The following is a 21,144-nucleotide window of genomic DNA, read 5'->3' as shown; positions in this document are numbered from 1 at the left end:
ATTTGCTCACTGGTTAGTACAAAGATTAGACTCGTTATACCGCTTTAGAGTCACTTTAATTAGCCATTTCAAGCAGCGATCTCCTTCAGTGTCGTTCATGAGAGATCGAAACTCTTCTTGTGCGAGAAAATTCATTCATTCTGCTTTGTAGCCACTTTAATCAACCATAATTAGTCACTATCGTTGTTCGGTGCTGTTCTTGAAAGATCGATGCTCTTCCCGTATAAGAGAATCCATTCATTCGGCTTTAGAGTCACTTTAATCAGCGATGGATAGTCAGCGTAGTTGTTCGATACTATTCTTGAGGCAGTGCCATTCGTTCTACTTCAGTCGTTTAAGACTCTTTCGATCAATGTCTGTCAAAACGTTTGCCACAAGTCGAAACACCAAGTTAACAGAAAGCTTGTTTTGTTTGTGTATTGCCGTGTCGATTGATCAGCTGGACAACAACGATTTTGTTTCACTGATGTTCAATTAGAACGCTGCTTGAGCACTTAGTATCGCGGAGCAACGTTCGCATAAGAATTGTTTTACGGGGAGGAGATACCGATTCGTTCCGCTTAAGCCGAGAAAACGCGCGCGAAGCGGCATTTAATGCTCTCGGATACGGTGATACACTGCTTATTGCCGACAGCTCCGTGGAATTTTGAGCAGCCGCGACTATGGCCGCAGCGACACACCCCCGCAAGTTTTATTTCGACGATACACCCTCTGATTGCGCGGCTAATGGCGAATAAATCTCGATGAACGTCGGGACGAATGAACGACGCCAGTAAGTTTACTAGTTTAGTATCGATGATAGGAGGCATTGATCGACTCGCTTGATTGTCACTCCTTTCCTTTTGTATGCTTAAACAATACTAATATTAATAAAAAAAATATATCGATTTCTATAACAGATTATTACGCGTGTTAACACGTTCTGTGCCACGTGTACCATCCATGGTACACGCTTGAATGTTTACTTAGTGAACTGAACAAATTGTTTACAAGAAATTTAGAACCGAAGAATCAATTTCCACCGCAAGAATGGGCGTTGATAAGTTTTTGTTACGTTGTTATGTGTACGAGAATTAATAATTGCACGTAATACATCAAGTTTTAGTAAAATATCAAAGTGTGAAGATTCGAGTAAAAAAAGCTCGGCACGGAACGTGTTAATACGCATCACTGTACTTTTGCCACATTTGCCCTCCTCGTCAGTGTTAAATTCTCTGTGGAAATGAAAAACAGAAAAGCACCAATTACAAGAAACAAGATCCGGATAAAAGTTGCAATCACTCTTTCGTATAATTTGGACGAGCTGAAACTAATTTGATGTGCTTAAATTCTGTTGGTTTGCCAGCTGTTTTAAACTATACCCGGTCATCTGCGGATTTTTATGCAAGATAAAATGCGTCAATTGCAAGATATAAAGACTAAATAGAAAGTTATCTCTTCTTTTAACATATCTGCGGGGGTTTTATGCATTTATGACAAAATAAATGACATCGCAGTCAGCCGATGGCCCACAAACGCAAGTCCAAAAATTGTCTTGGATCGAGAAAAGCAAAATAAAAGATACCGATGATTAATGAATGATTCGCAGAAAGTCGATCGAGGACGTTTCCGCGAGCGGTTCGGACGCAAGAGCACGATGGGAACGCTCGCTCGTATTTTTCAGAGGAACGAGAATTTAGTTAGCCGGTAGACCGAGAGCGATTTCAAAATTCCGATCGGTCGCGGCGAGGGTGCGCGCGGTCTGAAGCCGGAGGGAGCGGGCGGACGGGGAGGAACCAGCGTGGAAAACAGGGTGTGGCGCGTGAGAGCTGGCTCACCTGAAACAACACAACGTTTTCAGATCGCTGATCCCATAAGCGTCCACGTTTGATCCCTCTGTTGTTTTGCGGACGCATTCGCTCGCCTCCCGGTTAATTCGCGAAAAGCTGTAACCGCATTCTTCGACTCGAGCAGAAAACCATCGTCGTCTCCGCCTCGCCTTCGAATCCTCCGGCCGTTCACGAGAAAATACCATCGGAATTACCGTCCTTTTGCTATAAAATCCTTTGCGGAAACTCCAGTTTGCAAAATTGATCAGATTCGCTTGTTGGGGACTTCGTTCGAAATTAAGGTTTACGCTAAATATTTATAACAATTGAGCCGTTCACGAGTTCGATCATTTTTTTCGTGTATTATCGACTATACGTGCACCCTCTTTTCCACAGAAAATCCAATGCAGGTCGAATGCGCTTCGGATTAAATTGAAATTAAATTCGCGTTGAGCTACTTTCGCGGCGAGCACCTGGAATATTTTGTTAAATGCAAATCGTTCTGTTTATGGAATACGAGAAGAAGTTATTGTTAGCTAAGAAAATTAACAGATGCTTTGAATGTTGCGCAATCTAATTTAATGTTTACGTGCACAAAATATGAGATATTGTCGTCTGTAACCCCATGCAAGCATCCATTTTCACAAGTCTTCGATGGAAATTAATACGAGAGGAATATTTTTGTATTTTACAAATTCGCAACTGCTTGAAATGCGTAAAACTTTATGCCGTAGTTGTCATTAATTATTAGCGAATAGACCAACAAAGTAGCAATCACCTGCGACAATTTTCCACGGCGAAGTTGTCATCAATAGACTGCGGATCTTTACGCAAAATTGGAATCGATTGCAAGGAACAGAAACAAAATAGAAAACTTTCTTCTATTAATAATTGAGCGACTTAAAAACATAACGGCGTAAGACCCATTTTCCTCATTGAGAGAAAAAAGAGTACTATTGCTTGTTAACACATGTATTGTTTACTAATCAAATTTATCGTTAAGATAATTCAGAGCTAAGTTAGTGTATAATAACTTTATAATTTATTTCACTTATATTTTAACACTTTGACATGGATGGATTAAATCTCTCACTCACGCCATTATGATTCTAACCTACTCAATAATAGTGGTTAATAAATAATCTACTGTTTCTCCTGTTACACATTTCACCGACACATCCTGATTGTAAATGCATAAAATCGGCAGTCCAATCATTAGTCATGCTTCTGCCGTTTGAAGAAGATAGGTTTAAGTTTTAAAGGATCGCGAAGCAGCAAATCCGAGGTCGATTGTTCGGGCCCTTTGCCGTCCCTAATTAAAAGAAAAGAGTTCCGCGCCCCCCAATGGTAATACTCGCCGCGGCAGCGAGTTATAACGCGGTTATTTTTTTCAATTGCGCTCTTTAGCTGGTGGCGGCGGAGAGAATTTTTGCAGAGGGGGCGAGAAGAAAGGCGACGGTCCGGGGTGGGACTCGTCAAGTCATGCAGAATAGTAGAGATATATCGCGGCGTAATATGCAAAGCGGATCGGATGTACCCGGCGGGGGGCGAAAGCGGGAGCCAAGGGGTGATTAGCGGGACAAAAGCTGGCGCCGCTACAAGTGGAACCAAATTGGTAGAAAATTGATAATCAACCGCCAATATCAACCTCCATTGGGAGAGAGAGCCCGGTGTGCGGTGGGTTCGTGGCACACAGCTCTCCGGGAGAGGGCAGAGGATTACGTGGAAACACGCGCGAAATATTTGTCCGGGGAATATAAAAAGCGGATCCGAACGACGCCCGATAACCTATCGATACCTATCGATACCTTCTCCAACAAATATGGCCGTCTATGTGTGTACGCGTCCGTATCTGCACGCGTACTTCGCTGGAAATCGAGCAGTTGCGTGTCTCTTGAAATTCAATTAAATCTCCACCGATAACGGTAATTGTGGTCCTAAATAATTGACCCTTTCGCTCCGACATGTCGCATGCACGTATCCTTCAGTTTTAACAATGCACCCGCGCCGAATGTTTTCAACAGCTTGGTAATGTTTAGCGCAATTTCGTTGTTACTGTGGGTTTACCAAAATCAAAGTCGTCGTTCGCGCACTCGGATGTTAGACGTAACAAATGTTTTTTACATCGTTTCATATTTTACTCGAAGAGAAAGAAAACATTTTTTCTTGTATCGAATTTGTTCGGAAAAGCTCTTCATTACAAGCTGGCCATAGATAGATCGAATAAAATGAGTAGAGTAGAAAAATGGTGAATTTGCAAACCATTCCTCTTTAACCGAGCTTGTTCTAATCGTCCACAAATCATGAATCGCCTCGCCTTTCCATAAACAGCATAAAACATGTCGGAAATTATAACGAGATGGAGATGAGGCTAAAAGAAAGTTTACAGACCGGAGAACGCGATCGCGTCGAATCGTCGGGGCGAGAGGGTTAGCCGCGGTCTCGAGACGCGTTTCACAAGCAATTTCTGGAGACATTTACATTGTATTTCAGGCTGGAACGTAGGAAAGGGAGCCGTGGAAGCTGGTGAATAATCGACGAGCCGGCGGGAAGAAAAATTGAGCGACGAAGAAACGGGATCAAACGCGTCGAGTGTAAAAACAGCTTTGGGTAAGGAGCGGAGCCGTCGGCCAACCCCACTGTGAATGGAACACGTGTACGGTGTCGCGTCTATCGGCAAAGTTCATCGTTACAGAGCGAAAAAGACAGAAGGAAGAGCAAGGAGTAAAGCAGCGGGAAGGAGAGAGGAGGACACTCTGAAAGAGTTTCCCAGAATGTGAGCCGTGACAGGGCCATGGTGGCGAGTGCGTAATCGAAGGAATCGTAGAACACTTTTCTCATGCAAATGCGGCCGATGCGGGCCCCGACGAAGGGACAACGAACTTCTTCCTTGGCCCGGCTGAAACTTCGAACTTCGGTCCTTTTAAATTTAAATGATCTCTCCCGACGCTGCCGACGCGCGTTCCTTCTTCCTCGCCGGCCGATAGCACGATAATAAAACGGGCCAGAGGACAACGGCCAGACGACGAATAATTTTAGAACGATTTCCGGATGCCGAGGATCGGCGAAACTCGGAAACAAATACACGGTGGCGCGCGAAACAGTGACTTGTTCTTTCCGATCCCGGATGCAAGGTTTAACGGAGGGTGCATAGAATGACGGGGAAGTAAAGAGCCGCGTTTTATTTGCTGCTGTTAACGTGCTGCTTTACCCGCATTCCTAGCTGGGAAGATCGGTGATGTTTGAAAAAAGTCACTTCCTTTAAAAAGCATTTAATATTTTCGAACTTAACAGTAAGATTTTGATAATATTAGGTCTACCGGAAAGTTCTGTCTGACAATGTCATTGCAAATTTCGATAGGTATGCACACGTTCATTTGAGACATATATTTTTGAAACATGTTGCTCACAAATTGCCGTCACGCTGGCAAGAGGTCATAAGTAACGACGGAGATTATATTGTACAATAAATGTTACTAAATTTATGAAAAATCTATTATTTCCTTTCATTTCTTAAACGGACAGAACTTTCCGGTGGACCTAATAATTATACAACGGGAATGTTTAGGATTTCAAAGAGGTACTATTTCAAATATATGACAAGATCTTTGACAATTAAATTTGTGGAAAAGGTATTAACACGTCTCTGTCGCTAGATAAATGGAAAATAAAAAATCTGTCGGGAAATATTTACGCGCCACTGCACGTACGAGGTGTCCTATAAATTCCTATTTAATACCGCTTTAAGAATCACAAACTGATAATTGGACATTTTTTAGTAAATTGCTCAGTAAGTAAGACGGTAAGTTTCATCACAACGCAGATTTACTTCTAAAAACTGCAATTTTCAATATCTAAAACCTCGTCAAGATTGAGTGACTCCAAAAGTGGCGTACTTAAGCATTATTTGAAAAATTGAATCATACGCTTCTTGTTCACATTCGAAACTATATAAAAGAATTTTCACTCGTGTACATTGTTGAAAATTTATAAGATCTGGGCATAAGAAAATATTTTTCTACAGAAATATCCTATCGCAAATTACGAAATAAATGACTAGATCGCTATTATTAGAATAACTCCCAGCTACAGACTACTAAATCGCAGTTAGAATCGAACAGTTCATTAGGAAATCTCGAATCATAGCTCTGAGATGTTGGAAATGTATAGCTGAACGGCCGGGGCAAGCAACGTGTTAATTAGAATATCAGTCGGGACACCCAGTACACTTGTTCAGGAACGCTTCCGCGTGCGGCGGGTAAATTTTGCAGAGATCGTAAAAGAGCGAGCGAGCGTGCGTCCGCCTCGGTGATTATTAAAACGAATAAAATGTTCGGGCTGTACGTAATAATAAGCGGCCACGCGCGAATATACCACGCGGCGATAATTACGAGGCCGTGGCGGGATCGCGCAGCCAGTGCTACCCGGTAATGTTAAATATATCAAAAATTATCGTTTCGCCGCTCGCGAGCCAGTAGACCTCCGGACCAGATCCAATGACCAGAAAAATATTTGACTATAACGCAGCGTGGTCACCGGTGCAGCTGGATACCGCGGTCGCATTTGAAATTCGAATTATTATAATCGCGGCGGCGGCGCACGATTAAAAACGAGGAAGCCGGGGGGAAGGGGGGTGGAGAACAAGCAACCCCTACGCTCCGCTCGATGATATAATAATTATGAAAGAGTTACATGCTGCGATGCGTCTACGAGGCGAGCTCGTTAATTCGAAAATTTCATGCGCATTCGATTAACTATTGCTGCTCGCACATCGTCCCTCATCTCGCTCTATCGATTCAAAGGAAAGACGATTGATATCTCATCGGTAGATCGGATCTCTACCGGTGCGCATCTTTATGGGAGATAAAAATTGTATGTATCAGTTGCAGAACACAGCAGCTGCAGTCATATATTCTCTTAATAATTTTACTGAAAATAATGAAACAGTGTCTTTAAATTTTTTTAATGTTTTTACTGTTTCACATGTGACTCAAGCAAACTGAGATAGTGCTATTATACCTCGTATATACATACGTCGGGAATAGCTATGTTAAATGTGTAAAATCTTGCTTGATTTTCGTACCTTTTCATGCTACACTTACGCTGAATCAATTGTCTCTTCTTTATAATTTTATATTTAAAACCGTACGAGATTTTATCGTGGATTAATCGTTTCATATATCAAATTTCCTTTGCACGTTTCTGAGTCTAATTTGTTAAGACCGACGTTGGTCCTCTTCTTATACCTAAGACAAATAACTAATAATTTCAATATGTCGCTAGAAAATTAATACTTAGATGGAATCATTGTAATTCTGCATAAAAATGAAAGAAATGTAGCATTCAGGTTGGATGAAATATGCAACGGAAGGAAAAGGAGAAAAAGTGAATACGCAGCTTGTAAGGAATAATTTTTACATTAAATTGTTGCTTGAAACGCACGCGACCGAATGTCGAAATTATCGTAACATGCCATTCTTTGTGCGATATAAGCTTTTAAGTATACATAATGTTACTGTGTTATGTACGACTCGATGCAATCACAAAAGAATAAATTTTCAATTATTTTCCCAGTTATACCAGTCTCACAAAAATAATGCGAAAGTACAGTACAAAAGATAAATATCTAAAAGAATATACAAAGTATTAATTATAAAATAACAAACAGAATCTATTCCTATTCATTTCCTAAACTCTGAATCTACCGAACTCTAAAAATATCAACGTATATCATAACGATGAAAAGATTATATTTATTTAGACATCTCGTCTATCAATCATTTTCTTTGAATGAATTTCTGTAATTTCGACAAACTTTGAAACAAAAACTGTGAAACCATGGTAGATTTAGTGTTAACACTACAACTACGAAACAAGTGAAAATGATTTCTTTTACAATTCCTGATACTATAAAAATGTTTTTGCCAGAAATTTGTATATCAAAACTTCTTCGTTCAAGAATATATTACAATAAAAATCATAGAAAATTTAAATAAATCCAAACCTGTCATTATTATAAAACAGTATCGGTAGTTCTAGTGTTAAATATCAGCAAAAAATCTCATAAAATCTTTTGTGCATAACTGAATTAATAATAATAATTTCGACCTAACACAGCATTTTCTCTATAGCATCGCGTTTCTTCCGCGGCCACCGAGCACCATCCAGTCACCGGCCAATGGAATCACAAACAAACTAGCTTCCGCTGCTCTGTAAGGTCTCGCTGCATCTCACAGGCCACTTTATTACCGGGGAACCACTGTGGCCGCAATATGGAGCGAGTTTCCCAGGCTGGCGCGAACCACGCCAAAGATTTCAGTTGACAGAGGCCGCCGGCATTAAAAGCAGATTCTTTTTAATGGCGGCGTGTGCCGGGAATCGCGATTCGCGGGAAGAAAGAGCGGGTGGATGGTGCAGGAAGGAAGAGGCGGTCCCGCATCCATCCGCGGTGACGCTCGAATTCGTCCGTGCACAGAGAACGAGAGTGACAAGGTAGAAGGGGCGAGTTATTAAAATGTAAATACGAATCGACAATCTGTAACGCGGCGCGCCGCGTTAAGCACGTGTGCGCTGCCGTGTAGATAAACGTGTCGCGAATATTCGCGAGCAGCCCGAATATTCGCAAACGGGCTGCCGACGGAACACTTTTTATCGGCGACGATCCTTTCCTCCCACTTCCCCGCTTTGTTTTTCCCATCCCCTGTTCTTTTTCCAGATAAGTGGCACCAGAAGGTGATCCGTTAACACGAATTACGAGCAACGATGGCTTCCGTTCCGCAGGATCAGAAGATTCGTGCCGAATATGCTGGAGCTATAGCTCTGCTTCTGTTTAAGCATAAATTCCATTCGCGGCCATCTTTTTCGTCTCCTTTCATAATTTAACAATTATATTTGTTTTTATAATAATTGTAATCGTAATTCTGAATTTTTATGTTTAAAATTTAAAAGCATATTGTGATTACTTTCTCAGTAGAATTGATCATATTGTTACGGCGACTTGTCCAAATCAAGTCGCTGTAATGTGAAACTGCCCTGTTGTGAACAACTCCTTTAAAAATAATAGAAGATAGGGGTTGCCACGGAAGAGTGTTACCAACGGACAATCGAAGAGTCGAGATCGGACCGTCGAACGAGCAACATTTCGAATTGAAAGATCTAAGATATAATTGTATCGAGTTGTGTTATAGTTAATATTCTTTATTGTAAATAAAATGCCGCGACGCGAGAGAAATGGAGTAACTCGTAACAATATTATTTGCTAAAAGACTGTTTTGAAATGATGATCCGAAACGTCTTCTTAATAGTCACCTTTTGATCGATTTTCACCCGCGGCCAAGAAAGGATGCCGTTGTAAACGTAAATATATATATATATATTATACAAAAATGTATGTTTCTTGTTAAATAAAATATCTATTGAATGTATAAATTGCATCTTCCGTTTTTCTGCCTTAGATCTCGATTATCCGATTGGTCTCGACTTACTTGGGCTCTTTCAGCACCAACGAAGCCGGTTAATCGAGGTCCTACATTCGCGCTGAATCTGCCAGGAATCAAAATTCTTTCTAGCACTGCTTCTGCTTTTTACGATGACGGCCATAAATTCCACTCGCAGCCGTCTTCTTTGTCTCGACTTCGCAGATTTATGTACTTATAGATTCTTCCTCCTTCTTCGCTGTTTCCCCGGAGCTGGATCCAAATCCTCCAGCCCTTCTCTGGCTCCTAGATTCTTCTGCAACCCCCGAATTTCGCTCGTTCGTCCCACGAATTATACCGAGGACGAGAAAAAGACTTCCACTCGGCCCAGATACGTTTGTCTCAAGTATTTCTTCATGCCAGTTAGAACCCAGAGACCACGCCTGTCTTCCTCGTTACTTCATGAACAGTCGATGAAGCATCCGAAAACGTTGATTCTGGTTGCCGCAGGCTCGTAAATCGTATAATCTGCGATTTCGTGACAATGTTCGTCTAAACGTCTGTTTACTCCTTCGTTTACTCGTCTATTTATCCACTGATCTACTAGTCTACGAATCTTCTCATTTATTTATCTAGTCAATTATTTATCTACTCATATAGTCATCTATTCGGCCATTTATCTATCAGTGTCCGCAATTCTTCAGCTCCTCGTCCTTTAATTTTCTTAATCAAATTTTTTATTAATTATTATTCATTTTTACTAATCTATCCTCACCTCTTAATTTTCTTCTCTGCTCGACCATTCGTCTCTTCATCTACTTGTCCATGTATTTACTCGTCTATTCACCTGCTTATTCCTTCATTTTATCAGCTACTTATCTGCTTATTCGCCGGTCTATTCTCATCACCTCATTTACTGAACCACTCGTCTTTTTGCCTACTTGTTCATGTATCTATTCGCCTATCCATCTGGTCGTCTTCTTATCCACTTATGCCCCAATCCAGCGATCAACTTCTGAACTCTACCTATCCCCGTCCATCAGTGAGGATCTCCCTGCAAGAAGAACAGTTTCCAGTCTCGGCGGACGTCGAAAGGAAATGAGAACCGTTTTTCTTCGGGGGCGTACGCCATGCAGCCGGGCCATGCAATTATATCCTGCAGGATAGCGTCTCGACGGAAGCATCGAAAGCGAAATCCCACGGGATGACAGTAACCACAGGCGGTTCCTTTCCATGGCCGGTGGAATCTCATTCTTCGTCCCCTTTGCTGGCAACATCCCCCGCCGTCGGAGAGGGTCCGCGCGGCTCCTCGACCTTCTTCCTTCCTCTCGCCGATCCTCTTTCTCTCTCTCTCTCTCTCTCTCTCTCTCTCGCTTTGCTTCTCTTTCCCTCGGTTTCTCTGTTGATTGCTCTCTCGCGGCTCCGCTCCGCTCGGTTCGTTTCGGCGCGGTGCGGGCCGCGATAGCTCATAAATATTCAATGGCCACGCGGCCAAGATAAACTAATTAAAACTTAGATCTCGGTAGTCACTTTAGATTTTTACTTACACAAGAAGCATTTCAGCGGCGGCCACTCGGCCGGAAAAAAAGTCTACACGGAGCCGCGAATCCGATTCGACTCGGCTCCTCTCCGCTCCGCTCCGCTCGGCTCGGCTCGACTCGGCGGCGCTCTCTACACGCGGCTCGGAAGCTTCGCCCCGTGGCTCGGCTGCAAGGGGACCGCTCTTCCAGGCAAAAGGACGCGCAAAGAAAGCTTTACTCTGTACTTCTCATTAAGGAAACCACGCTTTCTTTTCCTCCTCGTCTCCCCAGCCCCTCCCCCCCTCCTCTTTCTTTCCTGCGAGCACGGCCTTTCGTCCCCGAAGGGCGCGTCCATCCTTCCCCGCCCTCCCGAACGTCCTCCTCTTTTTATCGAGTTCGATCCTTAACGAGATGCTCCAAGGAATCAGGACCGTCGGGAATCGACGGTGTTTATTGCGCTCTTAAAATCGGGCTACATCCTCGATCGAAATAAACCCCGACCGGGAAGCTATTCATTTTCTGCGAATCATCCTCGTCGAGAAGGCAAGCCTAGGGTGTCCGAGGATGACGCAGAGTTCAATGCCGAACTTGTAAACCGCGGGTGATTATGATGATGATTCGGATCCTCGCACGCAGTCCGTCGGAAACGTCGAAAGTGAGACTGCGTTTCTATTTAACCCAGTTTGTTATTCGCGCCCTTGAATTCGAGGACACCGAGGCGGTTCTGATCTCATTAGACTGCGGATTTAACGCATTTATAACGAACATGTGTAGATCAATCCCAAAGCAGCGAAAACATTTAGAAAATCTAACAACATTGTTGGATTATTTCCAACTCGTTAAAATTATTTAATAACGAAATAAATATTTCTGTAGCTCCTGCACCTTCCAATTTGTGCAGACAATTTTCATTTTGCATAAAAATCCACAGTATACTGATTAGACATCTTAGAATTTCATAGAACACTACATGGCTGATTTAATTCCTTATATCGTATCTTTGTCAATGTTAATCATTTTAACGATTTGATTGTTCCTTCTGTTTTATTTGCGGGTTTTAGACCTAATTATTGGACTGAAGAATTTTTATGCAAAATAGAAATTTCCTGCATCAATTTCAAAATATAGAGAATATATAGCAGGTTCATTCTCCCTTTGATCATTTTAATAAATTAAAAACAATATATTGACATTCTTAAATTCTTTTAAAATTTCTATTGTTTCAAAAAATCTGTAGCCACTCAATTTTGTCATAAACGCATAGAATCCGCAGTCCACTAATTATCCTATTTTGCGTCATTGTAAGATCTCTCGGATCTAGACTTAAGAATCTTCTTGTACTTGCATTCGTTAATGAATAAATAATAATCATATAATCGTGAGTCTGACTTGTTATTGTGCAAGATGTTAATATACCGGTACTTGTGTTAGGTAATTAAGTATGAACTGCATACTACGCCCTATAATTTTGCTATAAAATCTATGCATTTCTTACTTAATGACCTCATATCTGCGTTTGAGACCGTCGATTCGAGTCGGATAATAATTTGCTAGTGGGGAGCCGCAGCAACGAGGTAAAAATCATCGAAGCAAACATCGAGCCGCTCGTTCCGGGCACCGGAGAGGAAGTCGAGGGAAGAAAATATTTTCTCGAACCCGACAGAGCCTGTTCTCCCCTCCAGCCTCGTATTTTAATTCGGCGCGCATGTTTTTCGCGTGGCATCCACCCCCGCTTCCTTTCACGAGGCTCCCCTCTCCTCTCGCGAAGGACTTATTTTTTTTTCCTCTTCTTTATCCGGAGCCAGGTTTACTTAAGATATTAAAGTACCCACCCTTCCTCCTCGGGCCCTCTTCTTCCTTCCCCGGCCCGATTCCCGGCTGTCTAGAGGGAGGTTCCTCCGGTATTCGTCGTCCCACCCGAGGGAGTTCGGTGCCTCTCCGCGTCGGCCTCGCTTAATTTGTAAGCGGATTTTTGCACTAATCAACGGATTTAAGAAGGACAAGAGACGGAAGAACGAGAGGGGGAGGGCCAAAGACAGGGGACAAGAAAGTCATTTGAATTTATTTTAATTATACTAACGAACAAGCCGCGGGACGAGGGCCTAACGAATTATTTGCTCGAATATGATTGCGCGGAATTTCTAACGAGGCATCGGTCGATCTTGCCCGACGTCTTTCGGCGATCCTTGCCGACGGCTGACGGACGTCCGTCGCGGGTCCCGCGACTTGACGGATTCCTTGCGGTCCCTTATCTGCCTGGGAAAACGCGACGGCGGAACGTGGTCGACGTAACACGCGTCCAAAAAAAAGAGAAACGCGAGTCTCTCTCTATCTTTATCTCTCTCTCACTCTTGCTCTCTATCGCGGTTACGTTAATAAATCATTTCGTTAGCGACGCAGACATTAAAGAACGGGACGGGCGATAATGGATCGCGCGATTATTCACGGATCTCGTATCGATCGCCGGCGATATTGCAAGTGACTAGCGTGACCGTAGCGCGAGACAAATGCCCGCCTCTTTTGCATCGCAGTGTCGGAGAACAGCAGGAGGAACGAGGCCGAGAGCTCCTTTTATAGAGGCGGCTTTGACGGTCGTCAAGGTCCGTCGATGGCCATCAAGGTCCCTTTCACGCGTTTTCAAAATTACTGCTAATTTCCGATGGTTCGTCGGTTTTCTCCAAGCGATTAGATCAATGGTTTTCCATTTGAAACTACATGGGATCTAGGACTTCGTGTTTACAAACGTAAATAATAATAATATATTGCTATATATTATACGTAATACATTGCTAGAACCACACGAGAGACCAAAATACTGGCTCTGGAAAATATTCGATCAGAATCATAAACACGACTATTGAAAGTCCATTTGTCGTTTCCAAAATTTTATTCGGATGACGGATGAGAGATAATGACCAACGAATAAAATTGTACTCGACACTATTGAACGAATATCGAATCGAATAACAATTTATCTAGAGAACAAGTGATCCGAATAAGAATTTAATCGAGTAACAAGTTATCTATTATTTGTTTATCTCTATTATTTATCTTTATCGAAGTATTTATGCGTACAGGAATTGATTCAGAAAACAATCGATTTGAATAATAACGATAGAATATACATATATAGTGTCCTTTCATAGTTTATTGATTCATTTCTTGCGTGTTAATTGTTACGACTACCTGTTTTTCAAATGTTTTATCGCATTATTTTTCGAATAATTTTCGACTCGTCAGTTATAGAATAATGCACCGCGGTGTAAAAGTTCTGAAAATATTTCAATAATTTGAACTATAGTTGCAACAGTAAAAGAATGACAAATACATCTTCCTTACATCTTCCGACGAAAGTTACGACATGCTTCAGATTCGGTGTAATCATTGTTACTTCAATAATGTGGCAAAGCATCGGTGCGTTTTTAATATTCTAACGAAGAAGATCGAGAATCTCTGGATCAGTGAAAAATCCGCAAAATCTGAAAACTATAGGAATCGTGTGGCGATGATCCTAAGGGTTGGGATTCCCCTCGGCCACGGGAAAAATAATTCGAGTGCGTGGCGAGACGCGTCGAAATTCGACAGGTCCGTCCCCTTAAGAGGGCATCGTTAGGGTTGTTCCGATTCCCCGTGACTCATCTGCGTAGGTCTCTCGATATATCGGCGAGGACTCGCACACGCGGCCGATTCCACCATAAAACGTGCACGCTCCTCGTGCCCTCTTCTCGGTGTGTTTGAATGTGGGCGGGGTGGGTTGCCATTTGCAATGCAAACGATAACACAGCGTATCGCACGAAAACGCGCCCGCGCGCGAGTACCAGCGCAAACAGAGAGATAGATAGATAGAGAGAGTGTGAGAGAGAGAGAGAGAGAGAGAGAGAGAGAGGATAAACGAACGAGGGACGATAGAGAGGAGAGAGCATGGAAAGATCGACGGAAGGGAATCGTCGTTCACCGATATTACGTTTCTTTTTTTGTTTCGTCTCTCCGCGGTATGGTCTCGCTTTTTCGATGAAATTATTCGCGACCTTACGGAGGAAGACTAGGACACCGGATACAAGGGACACCAGGTTGAAAGTAAGGAATAGGAGGGAATACTTCATTGTGAACAATCAGGTGAGTTTTATGCAATTTGCAGCGATCTTTGAGTGGATCTTAATGAGCGTAATGGCAGTTGAGAAGCAATCTTTTACCAGGTATTCTCTTCATTGTTGGAGGTTCGTTTCTCTATGAGATCGCACACATATTCCATCAGCAAACAAGTACGTATTTTCTGTACTCCTAGCATAGTTCATTTTTGGATCCTGGACGTTTCATAAACTGTGTAAACACCTTCGATAAAATTCCCCTTTCTTTCCAACCTCGGCAAAGAAAAGACACTATATACAGGGTGTCTTAAAAATGTCTCGCAAGACAGAAATGGGGGGTTTCTGAGGTCATTTGAAGTAACTTTTACCTTAGCGAAAATGCAATCTGCAGCTTTGTTTACGAGTTATTAACGAAAAACACTGACCAATAAGAGACGAGCTTGGCTGGCCTGAGGCGGCCCAATCAACGAGCGCGCGAATCCCAGTTCTACTGATTGGCTGGGCCGTCTCGTGCCAGCTGACCTCGCCTTTCATCGGTCACTGTTTTTCGTTAATAACTCGTAAACAAAGTCGCGGATTGCATTTTCGCTAAGGAAAAAGTTACTCCGAATGACCGCAGGAATCCCCATTTCCGAATTGCGAGACATTTCTGTATAATGATATACACCCTGTATAATGATTACCTATAATCCCTTCTATCATCTCAGAAAAATTCGAATCGTTTGGTTGTGGACCAAAAATAGTTGAACTTTCGAATAGTTATTTCATTTTAAATCTAAAGAATAAGTGAAACTTATTTCCTTTTAGGTATAACTTTATTCCGCAGACATGATAGGCAATAGCGTCTTCATGCTACTAAAAAGGTTATTCAAAGATGCGTGCTTACGATCGCGTGACCCTGCAAACGACAACATGAACATTTCTGCATAAGGCCGTTTCAATAAAAAATAAACACGATGCCATCTAGTGATACGGAAAAGTTCTCCCGGTGTGATCAGTGGCGAGACTATTTAAAAGTCGTCGCATTTCAACGTAAAAATGTAATCCACGACTGTATTTCAGCTAACGTCTCACAAAGTCGAGCTGCTAAACAATTCCCAGAAAACCTTCGCGGTAACCAAGGGTAAGGTACAAACGTAACGATAGGTAAGAATGTGGTTCGAGGTCGCCAAAAATTTCTGACCGGAAGAAAGTTTCCCGCGAGAGCGGTCGCGCGGGTGGCGATGGGGGTGAGGACGAGGCGGGAAATAGGGGCAGTTAATAAAACGGAGCGCGGCGGCATGGCGCGAGAACTAGTGTGCCGAGCCATCGATCAGCGAAACAAGGCAGCAACTGGCTTTTTTCTCCTTTTCGTGGCACGTAGCGCATTTCATTTACGCGAGGGGCCAGACCGCCGCGGTATCTTAGCTCGCAATCTCCTCGAAGCTAGAGCCACGCGAAGAAGGAACCGACGTCGGTCTGCGGAGCTTACGCAACGGACGGGGTGTTGCAAGAGGTTGTAGGGTGTTGTAGGGTGTTCTAGGGTGTTGCAGGGTGTTCTAGGAGGCAGCGTGATACGAAGGGGGTTGCCGGTCGGCGGGCAAGTGGCAGCTACCCGTCGGGGGCCACCGAATGCCGTTCCATGGCACGCGGAACACGGAATATCCGTTTTAGAAATGAGCTTACTTTAAGGCCGTCCAACGACCCGCCTTCCTGCGGGATCCCTCCGCGCGATGGAGATCGGTAATTAATCATTTAGGAAGCTGCCCTGGCCTCTACCTCCTTCTCTCTCTCTCTCTCTCTCTCTCTCTCTCTCTCTCTTTCTCTCTCTCTTTCTCTCTTTCTCTCCTTGGTTAGCTCCTACCTAGCGGTGGTCGAGGGGGTGGTGGCGAACCAGGGTGCTCGGAGGCAGGGGTTAAACGGAATAAAAGGCAAGCTCGTGTGTGCACGACCGGCACGACCGAGGAAACGCCAAATGGCCAGCGTCGACTGAGATTGGCTTCGACCACGAACCCCGGCGTTCCGGCTTACGTAGAACTGGGGCTTCCTTTACATACGTACCACCTACCGACCACTGGCGTAGAAATTACATCCTCCCCCAGAGGGGTCTAACTTTTCTCTTCGTCACCCGGAAAACGCTCGCTACGCCTTTCTTTTTCTAGTGAGTCGTGTTCTGGGCAACGTTTAAGCGATGCGATACTAACAAGACGATTTTAGGACCTTCTTGAAAAGATCTGCAGACAGGACAGTCCCGCGAGAGGTTAAACTTAACAACCGTTCGATTTACTCATTAACACTTGGACAGTCGAGATTTTTTATGTAATTATCTTTAACAATATTTTTAACATGCATAGATACTTCTTCTAAACACGGTAGTTTTTCTGTCTTGATGAAGAATGACAGGTTTTGATATTATTCGAATAAATTCTTCGAAGAAAATTGTATTCGCTATTTGTTATTCGAATAAAATATATCTAGCTATGAAGCATGTAGATATTTGAATTAGTCGTAAGGAAGCATTTAAGCATTTTTATGGTAGGGATCTGTCGCTGTCAGAATGCTGAAAATGTTACGAAACTGAATTTATTTCAATATACCGCGATTTTTATTATAAATTGTGTTTGAACGAGGTTAAAGTTATCGTCTTTGCAATTTCAATAATTGTAAAATAAAGAAGGTGGAACCTGTCGTTTGATCTGCTAGGTTAACGTAAATGAAGCTGTATATATTTTTCAACAGCCTGTTTATATAAGCGAGTTTCCCTTCTCAGTAATTAATGAATTTAGTTAATTTATCAATTAATTTAGTTGTCCATCGAGCTGCGTATCTTTATGTAACTTCGAAGAATGTCATTTCTGTCGAAATTGATTCCCGGTAAAAATAGGGTAGAAACATCTAAATCCGCGATTTGGGTATCAGTTTCCGTAGACAGGGGTTTGCACGTAGCTCGCAAATTTAAAGATTGCAAACTATATTTGATTGCTAGCTATGTTTGATCGCCAACCTCGAAGGCTGTTACTTACCCAAAAATGTAGATAAATAGGTAAAAGCAGACGAAGATTAGATGCTACCACCCCGAAATTTCTCGAAACGAGTACAACCTACACAAGCTCGCTGGAAGCACAATTTTTACGCGAACTCGCGGGACCGTAATAGGTAGAACGTTCTTTTGTATTAGACCGTTGCCACCGTTATCCTCGGGGAACGCAGCCACCCAAGCCTGTGATTTAAACTATATTTACCTACGACACAGAACCCTTTTCCCGCTGGCAATTTATCGGTGTCGCATGGAGGAAAAATTTAATGGGCTGCTATAGGGGGTGAGGTAGAGGAGAACGAAGAGAAGGAGGAGAAGGAGGAGGAGGAGGAGGAGGAACGGTCCTACGACATTGCAACCCTCTCGTGCGTAGGACGAAAGTACGTTCCCGCTAACTACATCCGCGGGAGTGTAGGTACGTAAACCGTGTATCCTACGTATGTTCCAGTCGTTATCGCAATCTCGACCCCGTTTGATATAACAGTCACTGTGACGACTATCGTCTTCCGACACGCGAGGCCGTTGCAGGGTTTTACACACCCTGCACGGACCTCTATGAAATTGTTACAATAGGTGGAGTAACTAACGGCGACGGCGATAACGGCGATCTAACGACCATCGCCGTTGGATATCGCCGAGGCCTTACGGAATGCTACCAGAAAGGACAAAGGTCTCTTATATTTTTTTCTTCTCTCGCCTCCGCTCTTCTCCACCCACGTGTCACCCCTCCCTCACCCGTTTCTTTCCGTGCCGACCACGGTATTTATAAACCGAAACCATGAAATCCTCCAATTTGCGGGCGCAGAGATCCGCGCGGCTGATTTATACGGAGCTGGTTCGGGAACGCGAGTATTATTTTTACCGAGAGCGTCGGCCGATCGGCGCGAGAAGATGCACCGTTCCGGCTAATTAAAATTAATTGAAAGCACAATGGAAAACCGGCCGATGGAAAAGCGCAGCGGCGGCAACAGCCGCGGTGGCGGCGGCGGCGGCGGCGGCGCACGCAACCAGGATAATTAAGCGCGAGCCGCCGTTCTTTGTAAATTATCGTTGGCTGCGCATAAAGCGGGTCGCCGCGACGTTTACGAGTATTATAATTTCGGCGTGGACAAGCGCGCCGGGTTATTTATCGGGACCATAATTCCTTGGCCAACGGACCCGAAAATCCGCGGCCGCTGCTCGCTCCCGCGGGACCGGATATCTGACCGGCACGATTCCGGAAAAATTACGACGAGTCTCTTAGATAGCCGTCAATTAGGGGATACAATTAGTCTGAGAGGGAACCGAGTCGACCAAGACGACAGGGGTTGGACACCTCCTGACAGGATCCATAAACGCGGCCGTGATCCCGGACAGTTAGAAGGTGCTAACGAGCGTTCCCTCGCCGGAGTCGATCCTTCGAATCGCGACGATGTCCCAAGGGCTGCCATTACCGCTGCCTTCGCTGTCCCCGCCATTATCTGCTACGCTGCCACCCTTGCAGTCTCTTCTAGCCACCCCCTTGGAATCACGGCCCTCCTCGTTAACCTCGAAACGATCCTTCCGAGGGTGTTTCTCTACTTCTCTCGCCCTCCTTCTCTCTCTCTCTCTCTCTCTCTCTCTCTCTCTCTCTCTGCTTTTCTCCTCTCGATTCCTCTGTTTACCGTTCCTCCCTCCTTTACACGTTCGGCCATTTCTTTGCGAACAACACCACGACCCTGTTATAGCTCGGATCACGAGCTGCTTCTTCGTGGCCCCTTGCTCCCGATAGCCAAATGCCAGCCGAATTAATTATATGCTCGGAATAGTGTAACGTATGATGATCGATCGAGACACTTGTTGGCAATGCAAACGCACTTTGATATATTGACTGCTCAACCGTCAACCAAAATTACCCCGCGAGAGCTAAATATTCTAGTTCAATCACTGTCGTATAATTGTGACCACGATCATAATTGCATAGAATTGCTCTGTCCGCAATGATTTCATCGTAGGAAGAAGGATTTCTCCACTGGGAAGACTTATGAAGATTTATCCAGATTCTTGAAATCCTCATTGCACGATTGTTGGACCGTGTTTGAATGAACCCGGGGCTGTAGATAGTTGTCGCTACCCTTGGACGTCTGTGCGAGGTCGCAAATCTCGTTAATAAAGGAATGTCACAGCGCTGATTGAAAATAGATGTGACGTTCCACAGAATTTAAATGAACTGTCGCTAGAGTGATACGTTTTTCGATCCCAATTGTCACTTATTTACAGCCACAAGTCTCGTTGATAAACAAATGTCACGTCGTTGATAGAAAATAAGTGCAAAGCTTGACAAGGTTTGCTTGAACTCTAAGGTGCCGATATTTGCCGTAACGCCTGACAATATTTTTGTCTCCGTCTTACGTCAGAAAGATCGTAAAGAAATAGATTTGTACAGCGGAGGTGCCCGATTCACGACGTTTAACTCTGTTTAACGATGCCAGAAGGAAGCTCGAAGTCGGCCATCGAAGGATCGTTTTGGAATCGGCGAGGGCCGCGCGACCGCAAAGATAGGATAGCTTTGAAAAATCCTTGAAGCATGTTTGCACAAACAGCAGCGCGGCATGCCGGCGTTCGGACCCCCCAATCGAGTTTCCCGCTTGCAAAAACAAGCCGCCCGTGTTTTCGCGCGATGATCAGTCCACCGTGAATCGGAAGCCGCCGCGGCAGTCACGCGCGGGCATACCTTGTGTTTTCGCGCGCGCGGAGAAACAACAGTTTCCCCGGTCGCTGGCATAACCGAAGCCACACGATGGCCCATTATATTTCGCGCAGCCCCGTGCAAAAATATAGAACCGCGCGCGAGGATGAGCGAGGACGAGCGAGCTCGATCGAGCGTGAAACGGAAAGATTTGAGGGTAGAGGGAGAGAGAAAGAAATCAGAAAAGAGAGAAACAGAGAAAGAGAGAGAAAAAGAGAGAGAAATAGGAATAGAGAAAAAGAGAGAGAGAAAGAGAGAGAGAGAGGGAGACGGATCGGCGAAACCGCCAGCCGGAAACCGCACACCGGCGCAGCGAGCGTTATGCTTTCGGATTTCATCAACCCCCGGCTCTCCGACCATCAACCTTCTCTGCAGTGTGTTCCTCTGCGGATTATAATTAAGTCCGTCATTAAGAGCGAGCAGGGCAACAAATGAGATTCTAAACGGTGCGCCGCGAGAGGGTGACTGCGTTTCACACCGATAACTCTAAATATAAAACGCGTGTACAAGCGTCCAGGAAACGGCAGCGCGGAGACGAGAGACGAGTGAAGAGAGCCCCAGCACCCAGACCAGACGTTTCTCATTACGCT

At 44.1% G+C, this 21,144-nt stretch overlaps 1 long non-coding RNA gene across 10 annotated transcripts in view; it reads left to right on the top strand.

Moving 5' to 3' along the window:
- The window catches only part of LOC117220074 (uncharacterized), a 292,358-nt gene that overhangs the window by 258,927 nt on the left and 12,287 nt on the right, over positions 1-21,144 (top strand). For 4 of the 10 annotated variants that reach the window (XR_013034290.1, XR_013034294.1, XR_013034291.1 and 1 more), the window contains one exon: positions 7,940-12,125. The exons of 1 other annotated variant lie outside the window; for it this stretch is intronic. This is a non-coding gene — a long non-coding RNA (uncharacterized LOC117220074). Of the gene's footprint in view, positions 1-4,301; positions 7,386-7,939; positions 12,126-21,144 lie in introns of those variants that run through there. 5 more of the 10 variants (XR_013034295.1, XR_004490172.2, XR_013034289.1 and 2 more) reach the window with 2 other exon arrangements.

The sequence above is a fragment of the Megalopta genalis genome, chromosome 10 (assembly GCF_051020955.1).
Source record: "Megalopta genalis isolate 19385.01 chromosome 10, iyMegGena1_principal, whole genome shotgun sequence".
In the NCBI taxonomy this organism is placed as follows: Eukaryota; Metazoa; Arthropoda; class Insecta; order Hymenoptera; family Halictidae; genus Megalopta; species Megalopta genalis.
This window is presented reverse-complemented; position numbering and strand designations above follow the sequence as displayed.